Source organism: Sinohyriopsis cumingii, chromosome 10 (assembly GCF_028554795.1).
Source record: "Sinohyriopsis cumingii isolate HCF-2022 chromosome 10, ASM2855479v2, whole genome shotgun sequence".
Classification (NCBI taxonomy): domain Eukaryota; kingdom Metazoa; phylum Mollusca; class Bivalvia; order Unionida; family Unionidae; genus Sinohyriopsis; species Sinohyriopsis cumingii.
In genome coordinates this window covers 56,183,658-56,203,502 of record NC_142970.1, presented here as the reverse complement: position 1 = coordinate 56,203,502, position 19,845 = coordinate 56,183,658, and the positions used below count along the sequence as shown (strand labels likewise).

Genomic DNA, 19,845 nt, shown 5'->3' with positions numbered 1-19,845 from the left:
TTTTAACATATATACAATATTTGTTTTGTCTTTGAGGGATAGAGATGCAACCCATTCTGCCAAATTTCTATAAATAATTGAGCTTTGTGAATTTTACTTTTTTTTATAAAAGAAATCAATCAAACCATGGAATATGAAATGTGGTTTTCCGCGACAGAGACTTAATTCGGTTTCGAGTCATTAAATGCGGTTACTTCCCCTGTTTACGTCAGCAGACTGGTTTACGAACTATAAATATACACACAAAATATTTAAGTCTCAAGAATACAGAACAACCATTGTAGCGTCGCGTTAAAAAGTTAGGCGCAATTTTCAAAGTTGAACTGTAACAATTTTAGCGCGTTAATTTTGTAAATTTCATTTGCCCACTGAAGCAATATTTGTGCAGTAACCGATCCTATAACCCGAGAGATAATTTGAAGTCACGGAGTTATCATGTTGGTGAGTAAACTCAACTTGAGTGTGTTGCCACTTTTCGGGACTAGATTGGCCGTACTAAGTAGTGTCCTGTTTCACTTTTACGATCTAAATACTTCAAAAAATGACTTTGTCATGTTGCTTCATCCAACAATTGAGATGACAAGTCTGAAGATCATTATTATTTATTGCTGCACTTGCCAAACTACAGTAATCGATGCAGTGCTGTCAGTTATCGACAATAGGGTTATGAGATTATAAAATTAAATGCATGCTTCCGTTATTCTTAGGGTCTTTCTTTCCTCTCGCATATCAGATTCAACAATTGTTCAGAGGTTGTTACATTTAATTCTTTTCATTCTCAAAGAGTATGGCAGTTATTTTATTTCAAAATTTCATAAGGTACCTAATCAGTTTAATCTGATTTTTGTTTTGTTTAAAGCTCTGAAGTGCCATTCGTTTCACATATGCTTTTCAAAATGGATGTTAAAACTAAAATTTAGGAGCTCATTGAAGGATGAACTTGAAATAATATTTACTGATATTTTTTGGACTTAATAAATGATTTTGGAACTAACAATGAGATGCATTCGCCAAGAAGTCAATACGCGTTTAATATTATATATATATATATATATATATATATATATATATATATATATAAACACACACACACACACACTGGTTACATTGTACATGTTGCAGTAATCTATTTCAGTAGATGATATCTGAATCACACCAGAAGCAGGGGAAGATGCATAATTTTATTCAGAGGATTTTGTTTAGAAGAGGTAATTCAAATGGCAAACATTCTTGTTTTCACCTATCATTTTGACAGATGAGAACCTAACCATTTGACAACAGCCTTCCCCAAATGGATTTCTTAATGGAAGTAAATTAGTAGAACATTTCTAGAGCCATACAGAACTCAGTTACAAAAGTATAAAGAGCTTCCTCACATATATTCATATGCTCTTATATTTTTATCTGATTAAATATTAAACGATTTGATGACTTCATTCTTTTCTTTCACTGTGACAGTAAGATCTCATGCTAATTAATGTTCACCATATATTAATAACAATTTCATTTTAATATTTAATATTACATACTTTTTTGCAATTCAAGGACTAGAAAACTGGAGGTATGTGACCATGAATAGAATAATTTAATCAGTGCCATATCAGTTCTTCTGATGCAGCTAGCTAGGTCAGCTTTGTTTGCAAACTTGTAAAATTTAGTAAGTAAGCTTGCCACAAGCTTACGTTACAATATCGCGCAAGTTTGTTGCAACCTTACATGACAAGCTTGTGCAAGCTTACCTATTGCAAGCTTCTATTACTAGCTTGCGCAAGCATGCAATTAGGCAAGCTTGCTGTGGTTTCAAATGTAAGCTTGCCACTACCTTAAAAATAAGCTTATGCTCAATATTATGCACATTGTAACAGCAAATATTTACATTTATCATCTACTTCTTTATCTCCTTTAAATTAGACACTATTAAGTTACGTATTGGCTTTATAATTTGAATGCATCGATATGTACTAGTTCTAACTATTATTACATGTAATGAATTGTGAGGCATTCATTCGGTTCGATCACTGTTCCATCTCTATTTATGTTAGAGGAATACAAAAAAGCAGGTCGTAAAACAAAGATAAAATGCCTTAGACAGTTTGATAATATGAATATCTGGCACTCGTATTATATTTAAGTGGCTGCCATCCCAGCTTCAGATGGTAATTTCGATTTATTTGCATTGTTTTTCTTACTTTTATTGGAGTTGAGTGAAATCAAATAATACAACGAAATAAATACTTGCAGAGTTACTTAAGATAAAGAAAGCAAGTTTTTTTTATGAACATATCGTAATGAAGACAATCAGTTATATGTCGATATGATAACTATTAAATAAACAAATTACAGCAATAAAAAAATATGAATAAGTCATATAGTTAGAAAACCTAGGAAGAACCTAAAACCTTAAATGAAGTTTCAGATCTGTGATACAGTGTAACATTCCTATATAATTCATCATATAAACTGACACCAAAATCATTATATTTCAGCTAATAAATTAATGACCTGACAAATTTGTCTTTGCAAATTGATATACAACATAAGGAGAGTTGACAGATTTGCAATACCTCGATTATCAAGACTATGATCATACTAACAAACTATATAATAAATTGGGGCAACTATTTAACAAAGAAATATATATATATATATATATATATATATATATATATATATATATATATATATATATATATATATATATCTGCATACACTGTTAATTTGCATACCTAAAAATCCCATTAAACTTACACAAGTTATCTATCATGATGGCAGACACTTATGACTTTCTTGCTTTTGATTGTTTTGCATGCATAAACAAACTTTGACTTAATTCTTTGCATAGGTATAAATATTGCTAATCCCTCTCTTTCAAATGTATCACTTCTCCAAACTTCAACTGGCTAGTCCCATACATATTTTTAAGTGACTTGTCAAATTCTGTAAACCAAATAACTTTTGCTATTAAATGCAAACACAATTTCTCATCCAAAAACAGATTGTGTCACAAAAGATTTTTCAATCTGACCTATCCATGGGGTCAAATCAACCGTATTACAACGAGCAATCTTACCATCTCTATCGGGGGCCCCGAGTGGTCTAAAGCGCTGTCCGTTACGGATCACTGCCATCTCACCTCTGTCTGCGTGGGTTTGAGTCTCAGATTCAGCCAATGTGGGTATGTGATAAAGCTTGCCAGTAGCTTCTCGTGGGTCAGTGGTTCTTTCCAGGGTTTTCCCGGGTTCTTCCTCCACCATTAATACTGGCCGCCATATATGGCCTATCATGTGCTGAAAAATGGCGTAAAACCCTACAACAACAACCATCTCTATCAGACCAATGAGCCAGTATGATTGATGATCTATAACACTTTCCATGTTTAGTACCCAGTATACTACCATATATCAATACCTGTCTAACATATCTGAATTCTTTCAAAAATGTCTCAAACGAATGAAGTAAATTATCAAAAATCATTGCTTGACATTATACAAATCTACAACTGTTTAGAAAATGTTAGCTTATCAAAAATAGCAAACTAAGTGAATAACTGGCTTCTAAAAACTATTTTTTGATTTTTTTTTTCTTCATCCTTTTTTTCCGATTAACTGAACATTAATTTTTTTAGTTTGAGTGCTTAGTTTTTCATTGCTATCAACTAATTTTTTTATTATGATCAGTGGTCAGCCCATCGCTATGTGCCATGTATGTACGCGGTTTCACAGAAGTTTGTGTACCATCTTCATGCAAGTTATACACATGCATGGTTTCAGACAAGTTCTGTGTGTACCAGCTTCAAGTAAGTCATACATGTGCATAATTTTTACACAAGCTTTGTGTGTACCAGCTTCATGTAAGTTATACACGTGCAGAGTTTCACACAAACTTTGTGTGTGTGCAATTTAAAACGAATTTGCTTGTAACAATTAACATTTAAATTAACTGTTCAGTGGTTTTAGTTATTTAAAAACCAGATATGTAGAAATGTATTTCCATCAAAAGCACAGTTTGCCTTCAAATCAACTGTATTATAACCACCAATCTTACCATCTGCATCAGATCAACGAGTCAGTATCATTGATGATTTACAACTCCTTCCATGTTTAGTATCCAATATACTACCATATATCGATACCTGTCTGACAGATCTGTATGAAAAGCACACAGACTCTGCAGAAATCACACTGTTTGGATACAGTACACGATACATTAGTAATAGATACTTAACTTCCTCCTCAGTCAAAGCCATACTCTTACTAGAAGGATAGACAATTCCATCATTTAATCTCCAATAAGCATTCTGAAAGTATACATTCCTTGACATTTTTATATATTCAAAATCTGGTTTTCGACCCATTTCATTGTGAGTTGCACAATCTAGTGACTCATCTAAGCCAAACAGCTTATTAAATTCTGATCCAAAGTCATTCAGTATGTTCAAATTGCAAACAATATCCACTGTGTGCAAGTTTTTGATGAATTTTCTCATTAACTGAATTTCAATATATACACAGTTTTCTCTCTCAAAACTGAACAACCAAAAGGAATATATGGGTCCAAAATCATGAATACACTGATCTAAGTGTGCATGCATATGCATGTTAGGTGTTACTCAGTCTTTCCCCATATAGCCTTTCAAATCTCTCACAAAACGACAATAACAGTCTCAGGACAAGCTGGACATTGGACTTTTTCAGTGTTCTTGTGCATAAATTCTTGCATGCAAGAACATGCTCGCCAGCATTCTAGATCCTCTGATTTCATCACATCTTTTATAGCAAAAACAGAAAAGTATGGTCCAGTTTTTCCACTGGTCTGCTGTAAAACTACCAAAACTTGATCAAAATTTTTGTGGAAGTTTTCCAGCATCAGAGGGTCATTGAATCAGCTCTATTTTCTCTTGTATCATCCCTAAATGTTCATCACGCAGTAATTTTGTTGCATTCCAATATTTGAAAATGTTTTGCACTTCCTAGGAAAAAGTTTTGCATAGGGTCAAGAATTGTCATTCTAACTGGATCAAAATAGTGTCATTCAAGGAGAACAGAGTAACGTATGCCATAATTCCTTTCTAACTCTTCTCTGGAACCTTTTTTGATCTTTGCTTTCATGATGTTTTGCACTAATTTTCGATGTGATGAGTTATTTCTCAAGTAAATTAAAACCACCATAATTCTTCTCTCCAGTACCACCTAAAAATGCTTTAGCACATTTGTTACACCCCATTGTGGCAGAATGGACTAAAAAGCCACATAATTATCTACTTGCTGGAATATCACAACAAACACATAACAATGCAAACCTGAAAAGAACTGGCGCATCTGGAGATTTGGTAACTAATCAAATAAAAACCATTCCAAGCAACTTTTAACTCCTCTACAAGTGGTTCTATAAAGGTGTTTGTTGGAGGCTCGGTTTTCAGGTCTAGTATTAAACCAACTAAAATCATATTTTCCTGCTTAAACCTTTCTTCTCTATATAGCCCCAAGTTTCCGAGTGGTCTAAAGCATTCACCGTTAAGGATCACTGCCATCTCACCTCTGTCTGCATGGGTTCGAGTCTCGGATTCAGCCAATGTAGGTATGTGAGAAAGCATGCCAATAGCTTCTTGTGTGTCGGTGGTTCTTTCCGGGGTTTTCCCGGGTTCTTCCTCCACCATTAATACTGGCTGCCATGTATAGCCTATCATGTGCTGAAAAATGGCATTAAACCCCACAACAACAACAACAACAAATCTTCTCTAGATAAATTCAATATGCATATATATATATATATATATATATATATATATATATATATATATATATATATATATATAGCTCTAACAGAATAGTTTTTATGTTTAAATTGCTGGAACCAGTCAACATTTAACATTAATGCATAACTGCGTTCACTAGCAAACAATTCCATGCATCATTTGAAAATTCGTGCCCAAGTTTTCCATCATAAACATCCATCAAAAAAAACATCAGGAGTTACTTATCTCTACCTCAGTGATTTGCATTTTTGTCCTCATGCATTTTTGTCCTCAAAACCCGGTCTTTTTACCAAATGCGCGATGCTATCCTCTAATTTCCTATAACAATATGTTTTAAAAGGAGTTAATTGATCCCTATTTTGAGAGCATACAATTTTTAACAATGTCTCTCCACAAGCTCTTCGTAAATGTGGACTAGGATGACATGGATAAGCTACATTTCCAAAAATGTGTGAAACTTTACGACCTTTAATAACGCCAATGCAGTCCTCATAGTCGTGCAGTGTAAAACATTTTGTTCAAACAACATATTTCTTAAAATTGTCTCTTTTGAAAGACACAAATCTATTCATTTGATAAATGGTTACTGGATAGTTTTGATACAAAGCTTTCATGAAATCTGATGAATTTGAGCACAAGTACAACACAGATTTTAATAGAATCAAAATATAAGAAAAGGCTATCTGGTATAAAAAAAAACACGACTGCCATTTTAAAAGTGCTTTTTGAATCCATCAAATATAATCATTTCCAGATGATTTTTCAGGAGCAAATTCTGTTTCACAGTCAGACATAGCATCTTCAAAATCTGCTTCATGCATGCTATTGTCACATTCACTGTCTGAGTAACTGTTGCCTGGACTCTGAACTGGTTCAAAATACACTGATCTATCCTCCTCTGTGATATTCTTTGGTAAGGGCAGCGCTGATTTCTGCCAAGGTAAATCTCTGCTCTCAGAATACTGTGTCTTTTCTTCACTTGATCCTTGCTCCTCTTCCTCACCTGATTCAGACTGAACATCTTTGCAATTATGAAGTCTGAAGTGTCGATCTGAAAACTCAACATCACAGTGTTGACAGTGTTTCATTTTTCTCTTTTTTCCATCACTTCCTTAAACTAGAATGGACTGAAATACAGAGAAAACCCATTTATAATTCTTCAAAGGAAATGGGCATATGAGGATTTTTCCCCCAGTCATAGCAATTGAAAAAAAATACTATTGAGTATCACTGTCGATAATGTTAGGTCATAACAAATTTCACTGGCAGCTAAAGCCACTTTATGTTAATATTATTTTAAAGTTTCTGTAACTAATATAATGTACGTGAAGCTGATATCTCTTTTGGAAAAAACTGAATACAGTTCACCATGATTCAGTAGAAAGTTTCCTCTTACAGACCAGAAATCATTTCTGGGTTTGAACTTTGGACCTATATAGTACATGTAATCTGGTCTAAATGTTACAGTGACTTAAAATTTGACAAAACAACTTTAACACAAAAATTTACATCAAATATAAAGCTTTAGATTTGGGTTTCTGAAACAGGTATACCAGTATAGAATACTGAGAAAAAGCTTTAATGTCCCGATAATGTAGTTCGGTCATTTGAATATCCATAAATACCAAATTGGTGTATGTTTTAAAGCTCGCTTGAAATCATATGAATCAGGTTTTTATCAACACACTCTCTATATATATATCTGTACAATTAATGTGTTCAGAAATGAATACAAGATTTTAAAAAATGTAAGCTTTTGCACACAAAACCAAATTGTTAAACAATAGATGGATAGAGTAACATACAATATGCATATCAGTACTATGGTGCTCTGCTGACTTTGTCAAGCAAGGTCTCAATAAGGCAAAGATGAAGCATGAAAATTACAGATCTTCATGATCTGTACTTCATACCTATATGTTTCAATTACTTTAATACCACTGTATTCTCAGACATCCTTTCTAGCTTTCTGACATTTTCGCAAGCTAATCACAAGTGGATCCTGTTCTATTTCATCTGTGACAGAACTGGTTGTATTGTCCTCATCACAAGTCTGTGAACCACGATCTGCTGTTGACGGTTCACATCTAGATTTATCTTTTTCCTCATCATGTGGTGGTGTAAAGTTTGAAATGGATGCTGATTTTAGTTCACTAATCTGCTGCTCAAAGCGTTTCTTCTTTAACAGTCGTCTTTTTTGCTTCTTGATTTGACTGTTGATGCACTTCTCTTTCTGTGCTTGGTTTCAAGGGGATGTTGTCCTGTGCATTCATCCCTATATGAGAAAAGCAGGTAAACCATACATTTTCATCAAGTTACAATAAATGCTAATTATACCTAAGAAAATGAAACTTCTGGTGGTTAAATTCTCAAAACAGTAGGATGAAGGGCGGCAGCAGTTGCCAGTCAGTCTTTTTTAATTTTCCAAAAGTCTACAACACAGTCTAGCTCGTATACCCTTCAAGGTTTCTGAATATTTGAATTAAAAACTATAACTACAAAATTTGATATATTTTGAGCTTCTAAAAGAAAGTCAGTTTTATTTAGAATTTATAAGACATGACAACAGGCACTGAAATTCCTGTACAAATACACCATTTCTGCAATTCACTGTCGGTAATTTTCTGCAAGGTATTGTGTGTGATACTAGTACAATGTTATATGGTTGTCTTATCTACCCCTTAAAGCAATTCAATTTTTAAGAAAGAAGAACATAAATACCAGTCAAACTCATAAGGTATACCTTAATTTTACCCACAATGACTTGCAAAATGGCAGATTTGTACAGGTATTTCAGCATCTAGCATTGTCTGCCATATATTTTATATTTCTACTATAACTGACGTTCATTTACCTGCTCAGAATAACTTGAGCTCTCATCTTGTCATCGTTTATTATTTTAATTTTTTAGGAGTAATTTTTTATAGAACTGGAATGGTATACTTACTAAAGTTTTTTGAAATGGAACATAAGTTCTCTGCAGAATACCTGATAACAACAGATATAAAAATATTCCTTATTATTTGTGTCAACTCTGAACTATATATTTTATTATATTAAACACATATAAAATAACACTTCCATGTAAGGAAACATCACACTGATTTCAAGTCAGCATTATATTTTTTATTTGAGAATGGTGTTAAATTCAGTGAATTGGCAAAGGACATCAATATTGCTTTAGTTAAAGCGGCATTAATCAAACAGCTTTTGCCAAATTACTTTATATAATAATGTGCATATAATTAAATAATACATAAAAAATTAAGCTGTTGAAAATAATGGAGCTCTTTGTTCTATTGTATAAGGTTTATTAAATATAAAGGTAAATTTTACATTAATCTACTTTTTAAAAAAGTTGCAATAAGGGTCCGTCCATTTAGTACGTATGCAAAAATCTGGCAAAGCTTGATCCTCCCAGTGCACATGCATACTTTTTGCACAACCCCACCTGCGTATGTACGCTTGACCGCCCCCCAATTCTATAGAATGACCAATATTTAATCCATGCAGAAACGATCATAGATTAATAATATTAATGTGTTTGATAAAACAGATACTCCACCGTCGTTGAATGTCTGGCTGCATCAAAGAAATAAGCTGCGCAACTGAAAAAGTTTGTCTAGTGTCCACTAAAATTCAAATGCTGACTGCAGTCGAACAGGTTATGTATTAGACATATTATTATCGAGGTTTCACACACACCTGTTTCCTATGCGTACGTACATTATCAATAGACACCCCCCCCCCTTATATAAGCGTACGCATCTGGGTTAACCCCTCCCCCCCCATGCATACATACTAAATGGATGGGATACCTGACAAATAACGAGAAATATAATATTTTAAACAAATGTAAATATCACTTTTAAATCCATGATGAAACTTGGTAGTATTTCAGATGGGCCGAATCAGCCTGGCAGTAGGTCCAAATAAGTCTCTCTCGACCGCTTCAGTGGCCTAGTGGTTAGAGTGTCTGCCTCGGATGCAGGAGGTTGTAGGTTCGATCCCCGACTGAGTCATACCAAAGACTTACAAAAAGGGTACTAACAGCTGCCTCGCTTGGCGCTCAGCATTAAGAGGTTAGTGTTAGGACTGGTCGGCCTGGTGTCAGGATAATGTGACTGGGTGGGACATCATGCTACATGCCTGCAGCATGATTCCCCAGTGCTAGACATCACTGTAAGTGCCACACTGCAGACATCGTAGCGATATGACTGAAAAATTGTTAAAGCTACGTTAAAAATCCAAATCACACACACTCTCTCTCTCACCCCACCCCTCTAAACTTGCGAAAGATTGTTATTTTGATAAGGATACTTAATGTCCGGTTACCTGGCTATGTTGTATGCAGCATCGGAATGTTGAACTGTGTTCTGTTTTTGTTTTGGCTACAACGTTGTAAACAAACATTAGTAATGATGCGAATAAACTTGATTCTGGTGAAGCGTATTCTATCTGACTCCATCGTAACTCAGGTGCATCAAGGCGATATCTAGCTCATGCGCAGCTCAGCATCAGCAACACATAATTGTAATCCAGCCAATCAATCGGACGTTGATATTGAAAACAAAAGACCAGAAGCTGCAGCTGGAAGGGCAACAAGTTATTCACAAGCAAGCCTTGTGTCAATTGATTCGTCCGAGTCAGATATCAGTTTGGATGAGGTGAGATAATACATTTTATTGTTGTAACATTTAAAAGAAAGGATTGAATACAATTTAACACACACACACACACACACAAATATATATATGGAATGAATTGCCCACTGAACTTGGACACAAAGATACAGTGATCCCATTCAAGAGTGCTCTCAAAACTCACTTATTTCTACTGCAAGAACAAACTTAAAGACCTAATAATGTTTCCTACCTTAAATATTCTCTGCGTGTTTTTTATGTTTTCTAATTGCACGGTATTTGTTGTTGTATTTAATATCATTATATATGTTATTAAAAAAATATCTTATAAGTGTTGTCTAATGTTGTAAAGCGCTTAGAGCTTCTAAAGATCGGCGCTATACGAAGTTCTCATTATTATTATTATATATAAGTTGTAAATTGTAAAATTTCGATATATACAGTAGTGTAAATATCATAAACCTATGATACATTCTGAGAGGAAAAAATGGCAATATTATTAGAATGTAATTAGAACCCTGCCTACCCACCCTTTTTCTCGTCCCCAACTATCATTCTGTATTTCGTTTTCATTTTTAGCTTTTTCATATGGAATTTTCACTTTTGGATTTCATCATCATATCAGATTGTTCTTTAACAATGATCACCGTAAGGAAAAAATAAAAATGTGTTTCCTCCTGGACAGCAAACTGACTTTCCAATAGCAAAGTTCCCTTTTGTAGTTGACAAAAGAGCCATGTACTTTTAAAAGAAAAAAGTAATAAATTACATTAATTTAGCTGGTGGCCGGTTGATAATGAGAATATGTATTCTTTGTGCATAATATGTTTTAATGTCTGTTTAAATCTTTCTTTACATATGTATGTGTATGGAAATGTCTCTGTGTGATACAGATGTATATTTTTTTCTAGAACACCCCTGTTCCTGTCTCTGTAACTGCTTGATTTCTTGCCAGAGTAATAGCTCCTCAGAACTAATGTTATTGGTTGTAATATCTGATGCTACCAGTAAAAGTAAATTTCTGTCTTATGTCAGATTTAATAAAGGTGTCAGTTGTAGCGTAACTTTATCATGATATTATTTTCTCATCAACTTGTGATCTTTTCAGACAAACTCTAGTCACAATCAGTCTCTGAAGCTTAAGACATCATTGCCTGCATAAAGGATATCTGCAAGTAGCACCCCTGTACATGTACTTGCAAAAGGTAACAGAACATTGAGAAATTTAATAAAATTTAATGATCAGTCATACTTTTGATTTACTAGTTAATCCATTATATAAAAATTGCCTAATTTTGGTCCCGTGCAGTTTTTCTTTCTTTTTTCCCCCATTCCCAAAAAAGGAAATTGTAAAACAAAATCACTTACTAATATTATAATGAATAGTTATTTCTGAACTAAGATTTAATGTTTGCTTTTTTAAGTTTCAGAGATCTGAAAAGTCACTAGCAGAGCTCCTTTTAAGAACTGAAGACATACAATAGTTTTATTTTACAGTTGTCCCAATTTGTTGAGGTAAGTGTGAGGACATTAATAGTTCAGAGAAATATAATGAAACCGTATAAATTGAGAGATTTAAAATCATCTATATGACTATCTTTCCACACAACAATTGATGTACACCACTCCCTCACTATTATGTGTCCCTCTAACAAGGTCCTTTATATAAGGCAGGTACGACTATTGATCCCATTTTTTAATTTATGGATCCTGTTTACAACGATGCAGTGTGAAAGTGCTGTTTATATGTGAATACGTAGATGTCTCATTATGTCCTATATACTTTTGCATGTTGGTTTTTGATGCATATGTTTTAAGGAATCTATTAAGTATATCTCTTATTTCTTCTGTTTTCAAGATAAAAGTGAGAAGGGACTTTTGAAGGAGAATCTTCAAAACCAGAAGGAAATTCTAATGGCCATCAAATAGATTGAGAGATAAATTCGAAGTCTGAAAACTAAGAAGGGTGAGAAGCAAACTTTAAAGAGCCAATTAAAGTCCCATTACAGATCAGGGTGTGTATACTTCTAGGGTTGACATGATTCATCGATATATCCATGCATTGATGACTTTGCCATATCGATACAAGAGGTCAAGAATCAATACAAAACAATATCTAACTTTTAAAAGTTATTTTAATCTTCAACAGTCATGAATAAATATTAGTCATTTGTCTTCTTATTCTTTAAGCTGATAACCGATATGTATCATATCGTTAATTGTATCGATACGTGGCACAGGTGTACTGTTTCAACCCTATATACTACACAGTCAGTGCAGAACCTGACTAGAAAAGATTAAATATTTAAGGCTGGGTCCACATTATAAAAGCCAGATTATGGCATTTGGTATCATTCTCACTCATTCTGCTATGGAGTTAACATCACTTTTCACTATATGATTCATTGTTTCACTTTTGTTTTTCTTTCAAGATATATTGACAAGTGCAGCTTGAGAAATAAAAGGGCAATTCACGTGTGATTTACAATATAATTAGTCTGTGGTACCTACGATCAGCCAATAGCAGTTACTGAAAACGTTCGACAAGTCAGTCAGTATATGATCTCAAACACATAATGATTGAGATATTAATTAGGCTTTTCAGATGTTATTTTGTTCGCATGATAAAGAAACAATATCTGTGAATTCAGTGATGTTTAATTATGCAGAAAAATGCTCACCCACCCACATGTTGGTTTCCTGTGTGACGGAAATCTTGGTCTTTAAGATTTTCGTATTGTTGTAACATGATTATAGCATATGTGTAAATATCAATATATACATATTGGGCCTCATATTTTTCTTAAAAAATTTACACAATTTAAATAATGAATGAAGCTTCTGTCACTCATATTCAAGCAAGCTGGGATTAAATATATCAAGCATAAATGAAAAATTCTGTACAGCATCAGATCTAGCTAGGATAGCCTGAGTATGTGACATATATTAAAATTTGACATACTTGTATTGTTAATGCAGTAGTACAATATCTTCACAAAGTAGTAACTTGGAAAAGGCTAAATTAAAAAAATGCTGGTAAGAGCTTAAGTTGAACATACTATAAATAGTAATTTGACATTTGTAATAGCAAGCCATGAGAGTTCCTTATACTGTATCTTAATTTTGATTTCTTTTTTAGAATGCAGTCCATGAGGCATATGCCAGTGGACTTGACAGGGGTTTGGCATGGCAGTTTGACAAAAAGAGGTAAATATGCAGGAGGCAAATTCTTCAAACATGATTAGAATATTGCATTGCATTTAGAATGTCCACTAATTTTCATTCCATTTCGAAAATGTGCATGTAGTTGTTGTACCAGTTTCCTTCCATTGTAGGGCCCGTGCTACTTTGTTAATTACATTAGTTTTTATAAGAAAAATATCTGTAATGTTTTTTTTATGTACTGCTACTGCAGAAGGACTTGGTTTTAAACTATCGAGCATGTTTGCATAAAAGCTGCTTAACACAGAGAAATTTGGAATGCATATTGGTTTGCATCTGAAGATGACCTAATTCAATTTTCAGGTCATATAATAAAAACAATTTCATTTTTTGAGTACATTGTTTTACTTGAAATTTTCCATGAAAACCTTGTTGGCACAAATGGGCCAAAATCACTGAACGTAGTCAAAGGAAATTCATTAGTTATGTTTATATGTAGAGGACCCAATTGATGATAAAACTTGAGAAAATAATATGATATATGTTGCAAATGTATGTATTCCATATTTAAAACTGATTAGGGGGCCCCAGGTGGAAGAGTGATCTAAAGCGTTCGCCTGTAATGATTACTGCTATCTCACCTTTTTGTGGGTTTGAGTCTTGGGCTCAGTCAATGTAGGTGGGTCAGAAAGCTTGCCAGTAGCTTCCCTTGGGTGAGTGGTTCTTCGGGGTTTTCCCGGATTCTTCCTCCGCCAGTTATACTGGCCGCCATGTATAGCCTATCATTTGCTGCAAAATGCCATTAAACTCGCAAACCACATTAACCCTGATTACCAGACTACATTTCTGTGCTTTTATGTCTTGCTTTTGTGACAGTGCACATTGCTGTGTGTGTGCTGAAAGTTCTTGAAATTTCAGAATCCACGTATAAATTTTCCATATTTAGATACCGTCCCAATAAAGACATTAAAAATAAACAAGGATAATCATGAACAGCAGGGACATCTATTGTTTAATCATGGATACAATAAAATATTGATACACCCCATCCAACAATGATGTGCATTTTTATGTAAGAATGGGTAGTACAATTAGACTAGAAATGTTAGAAAATAATGACTTGTTTTTTCTTCTTCAGATTTGGTGATCAGTCCAATGACAAGATGACTGACTTTATGAAAAGATATGTGCAAAGAATTTATCCCACTGTAGATTGCTTGGTTCTAAAAGGTATGGAATTTACATCTGCCTCTGATTTAAATTTAGCTTGTAAGCCAACTTAAAAGTGCCTAATGTTTCATTGAAAATTTAAAACTGTCATTAAGATTGCATTAAAAGTAAACAGATAGCAGTAACAAAAATGTAAAATCAAATGTTTCCATCATGGCAATCAAATCCTAGTGTTCTGTGTAGCAGGCATCTGCCTTACTGTTTGGGCCAATGACACTGTTAAGCATATATAAATTTAAAACTACTCATAATTTTTATACAGTGTAGCTAGACATTGAGAATACTTCACTGCAATGTATATTTTATTTTTCACACAGCTGCTATGACAAGATATTATACCACCCAAAAGGTACGCAATGCAATTATTACTGTATTAGATACATTGTGCATGTAACCTTATGACACAAGGAGGATACAATGTACTCTTCATTTTCAGCTGATGGACTGAGATATTTATTTTCACGGGGGTGGGGGTGGGGGCTATGAATTTTAGAGAGAAAAAAATACAACCATTAAATACCAATCTTCCAACAATTTGACCGAAAACTCATCTGGGTGTAAATGGCTATCATTTGCTACCGATGTGAACTTAACCATGTGTGTGTATATAAATATAGGGCTCGAATTTAACACAAATTTCTTTGTAGCCAGAAGGACTAGTATATTGAGAAATTTACTAGTCCTGTTAACAAAACAATGTCACACAGCTTTGATGTACGTTTACTGATTCAGTTTTAAAGTTCGAACAACCCGCAATAAAACTGAATGTTTTTTGTGTGTTTGTTTTTGCGAATTGCGTACACCAGTTACACCACATAACATTCCTTTCCTCGTCATAATTCAGCCATTCCCTGTCTTTTGTCCATTTCTTTTGAAATTTTCCATTATGCTTTTCCTTAAGAATTATTCCTCATCATTCTAGTTCAACTTTTGCTTTTTTCGTGTGGCTGAACATCTTCTATCAAATGCTACATTTTGCCTGTCTTATAAGGAGGGAATAGTGCCTTGTTTTGAAATACGAGATGTTATAGTATAGCTGACACAAATTATTTAAAGCAAGAAAGGGAATGGCACAGTGTCCTTTATATAAGAAAGTCAGAGCAAGAAACACGTTTCAAAACGCGTGTCTTTGCCCCCTCCCACAATTAAATGGCTTCTCCCTAACAAAGACTTAACTTCAGCGGATGTTCTGCATGATCAAATCAGTGGCTAAAGTAAAAACTGTTGTAAAATATTAGTATCAGTAGATAGTGTTAGCGTCAGCTTGGAAAAGGCATGTTCCCATCAAATGAAGCCATCTGATACTCGGTGCATTGTATTTAACAGCTCCATTTACGGTATCATAAGTCGTAAGTTTGGTAATTGTTCCTAATTAATTGAACCTCAATGTATTGTTGAAATTAATAATAAGGTGGAAAATTTTCAAATCTTAGATGCCCATGCTCAGAGATTTTAATTCCCAACAAATGTATGTCATTCTGCTTGGATATCTCCACGTGTATTCAATTATTTTTTCATTCTTGTCAGGGAAAAATATAAAAACTATTCTTATCATCATAGCTGTATATAACGGATGTGTCAGTAAAGTAATCGTAATAAATTGATCTAATTCTTATAATTATTTAGATGGAAATATAAAATATGTAGTTTCCTGTTTGTGACTGTTGGACCGTTTGGGTAGCGAGCAACAAAAAATAAACCTTAAACATAAAAAACTAATTTCTTTGAATAGTTTTTGCCGTATTCTTTTGTGAGGTATGCCGCTAATTTCGAGCCCTATATATATATATATATATATATATATATATATATATATATATATATGTGTGTGTGTGTGTGTGTGTGTGTGTGTGTGTGTGTGTGTATATACACAGAGACTCCAATAAAACAAGTCAGTGTAACACATTCCCTTTTGTTATGTGGATATGACCAGTACTAAAACACTTGTGTGTTCATTAGTACTTTCAAAACTGGACTATTGTAACTCAATTCTGTCTGGTTCATCTCAATATCTACTCCAGAAACTAAATAAAGTTCAAAAAACACAGCTGCTCGGATTATACTTAAAGTACCATCATCAGATCACACCTCCCCGCTGCTCTGTACTCTATATTGGCTATCCATTCGATCCAGAATCAAACACAAAATTTATTCTCTGTGCTATGTTTCACTGACGGACTCAGTCCAACATATCTATCTGACCTCACCCATGTGTTCACACCAGCAAGATACTTACGCCCCTCTTCTGACAATTGTATACTCAATATTTCCGCTATGAAAATGAAGTCATATGGACAACCAGGGCCCAGCAATGTGGAATGAATTGCCCACTGAACTTAGACACAAAGACATGGTGATCCCATTCAAGAGTGCTCTTAAAACTCCCTTGTTTCGACTACAAGAACAAACTTAAAGACCTAATAATGTTTACTACCTTAAATATTTTCAGCATGCTTTTATGTTTTCTAATTTCATGGTGTTCGTTTTTTGTAATCATATCATTATAAGGGAAACTCACCTGTTAGGCAGTACACTTTTATGTTTTCCATGACTAGATTTAAAGTAGGAGAGACCTGTATGTGTGTGTGTGTGTATATATATATATATATATATATATATATATATATATATATGAGGCTTTAGTTTTATATTCTGCTTCTCTAGTGAGAGTTTTTCTTCGTGTTAAAATTTTACATTCTGCCTTATTCAATGCTTTTTGGGGGGCAACAAGTCCATGGCTGAGTGGTTAAGGGTGTAAGTGTACAAGACTAGGCAATAAATGCTGTTACAGCATGGGTTCGTTTCCAGCTTGGAATGATAATAGCTAGAACCTTTTTGTTTATGTTGGTGTTATTATGCATATATATATATATAAAGTAATTAAGTGCAATCTAACTGGCAACTTTTTTTCCTTATTTATAATGTAACAGAAATCCAAAAGAAGACTCACTGCTTTGGACAAGAAGGAAACTGGAGTGTGGAAGAAAAGGCAAAAGTAAGGAAAGTGCTGGACAAGAACTACTTGAGTTCAGATGAAGAAGGGGCTGATGGTGGGCTGATTTGCCACCCTCCTTGATGGGAATTGGATACCTTCCAAAAAGTGAAGGAAATATTGGACAAGAAATACGTAGATATATGTTCGTCAAGGAGCAAGAGGCTTCTGTTAAAAAGAATGCGGGGAATGAAAAGGCCAAAGACACCCCTGATGTCCTCGACGAGTCATTTTGGATAATCCAGGATTGCATCTAGGATGCACGATAGTGAAAATTCCCCCAAATTTAAGATTTCTATGTGGGCAAAATCATGCAGATAATAAGAATTGTGCACATTATTTTTGGTGAAGAATGTGCTATTTTGATACATTTTGTCTTATAAAATTCCCAGTTGTCACTTTCAGCGGATATGTCGTTGTTGTGTAGTTGTGAAATATGTCATATATTTCCTGTGTCATGTGCTCAATTCTGATTGGTTGCTAAGAAAGGCCAGGAGAGCACACAGTTGATGCAGTAGGAACATCCTCTGTCATTTCGACAAAGACCTATTTCACGACCTGACCGAACTGGCCTATCGATGTTTGAAGCTGAGGTTAGCTTGGCAGGACAATGCGTGTTTTTGTGAAAACTAATGGTTGGAAATGTATTTACATTTTGTTAATGGTTTTAACACAAAATAAAGCTTTAGACAGCACAACAAAGTTATTTTCTGTCTTATGAAACATTGGTTGTTCTGTCAATGGGAAAGAAGTATATTATCAATCATGTTTTCTGCAATTCTTGTTTGCATCATTTAAAAAATTCTAGTTTACTGCTGTCAGATTTTAGTATGTTGGTACTGGACCTGCTGCACTTTTTCACATTCGAAAATTGTATATGGCTACACCATTTTACATAGTAATATAAATTTCCATAAACATGTAGAATCTCATCTTGTTTATCTGAAACAAGCCATTGAAATTTAAAAAAAAAATATTATGGCTATTGTTGCACTAAACCCAAATATGGACATTGCTTACCTAACATAAATGCTCATGTCGACTTTTTCATACAAACACACTCTACTACATCAAATAGATACAACCCCAAAACAAACATACATACTATTCCACAAGCCAGGGAAACAAAGCACACTTGTGTCCCTTTACTTACAAACATAACACAATGGCACTCACATACCCACACACAAATACACAAATGTGGCAATTCGACTACTATCTGTTTTATTTGTTAAGAGTTTTGCCTATCACTCTCTTAACGATTGGGGTTACGCACCCATCTCGTAGATGACTCCCACAGGATGTGGCCTGCTTCTGTGGAAGAAGGGGAACTTATTTAGTGCCCACAAAATAGTACACAAATACTCTCTCGTTCCCGCTGTTGTTGCTACTGCTGCTGCTCTCTCTGCTATTATTTCTGCTGACAAAACAGGAGACGAAATGTTGTGTTTGTTCTGACCATCATGACATCACCGTATTCTCTCTATCTTTGTCTTTTTGATTTGCTTCCAAGACTTCCTCGCATTACATTTCCAAAGAGGCTCCACAATTTCAAGAGCGATAAAAGTCTTTCATAGCTTTTAATAGTTTATGATTACTTCTTTCAAAATGTTGACGTCGAATTCGGCATACAAGATGATGCTCACCGTCTCGGTAGCAGTGACGGCTCAGTTGCTGACGATATCAAAGATTAAATGTTTGGGTAGCTTCCCTTGTAACAGATGATCTTCAGTCGTAGATCGGAAGCCAGCGGCAATGGTGAAGGTTCTCATTTCTACTCGTCATATCGGATTCTTGGTAGTCGTTCTGCTCAATGTGTGACCCATATCATTTGTCACTTTGGGTAACACTTGCATGAATTGCACGTAGAGTCTGGCGTCCTGGAGTATGGTTTTGTGCTCATTGACATTGACCATCAAATATAAAACTGTACTGCTTTAATTCACTTTCAGGTTGACCCCGTTTAGCAAATACCTTTCTTGCAGCAACATGTCCAAATGCAAACGATCCATAAGTTATAAACTAAGTTATTGCACGATTTTCTTTCGATGTTCGTTAAAGCC

General features: G+C 34.4%; 1 long non-coding RNA gene across 4 annotated transcripts; it reads left to right on the top strand.

Moving 5' to 3' along the window:
- The first annotated feature begins 271 nt into the window (after nucleotides 1-271).
- On the top strand, nucleotides 272-18,625 carry LOC149790188 (uncharacterized). 4 transcript variants are annotated; one of them, XR_016423813.1, is made up of 9 exons: nucleotides 272-441; nucleotides 1,136-1,208; nucleotides 10,234-10,422; nucleotides 11,507-11,603; nucleotides 11,823-11,913; nucleotides 12,257-12,364; nucleotides 13,538-13,605; nucleotides 14,699-14,790; nucleotides 17,721-18,625. It is a non-coding gene; the product is annotated as an uncharacterized LOC149790188 (long non-coding RNA). The 4 variants fall into 4 exon arrangements; XR_016423811.1 differs by having other exon boundaries at nucleotides 12,257-12,413; nucleotides 17,721-18,624; XR_016423812.1 differs by lacking the exon at nucleotides 11,823-11,913 and having other exon boundaries at nucleotides 17,721-18,623.
- Nucleotides 18,626-19,845: the final 1,220 nt, after the last annotated feature.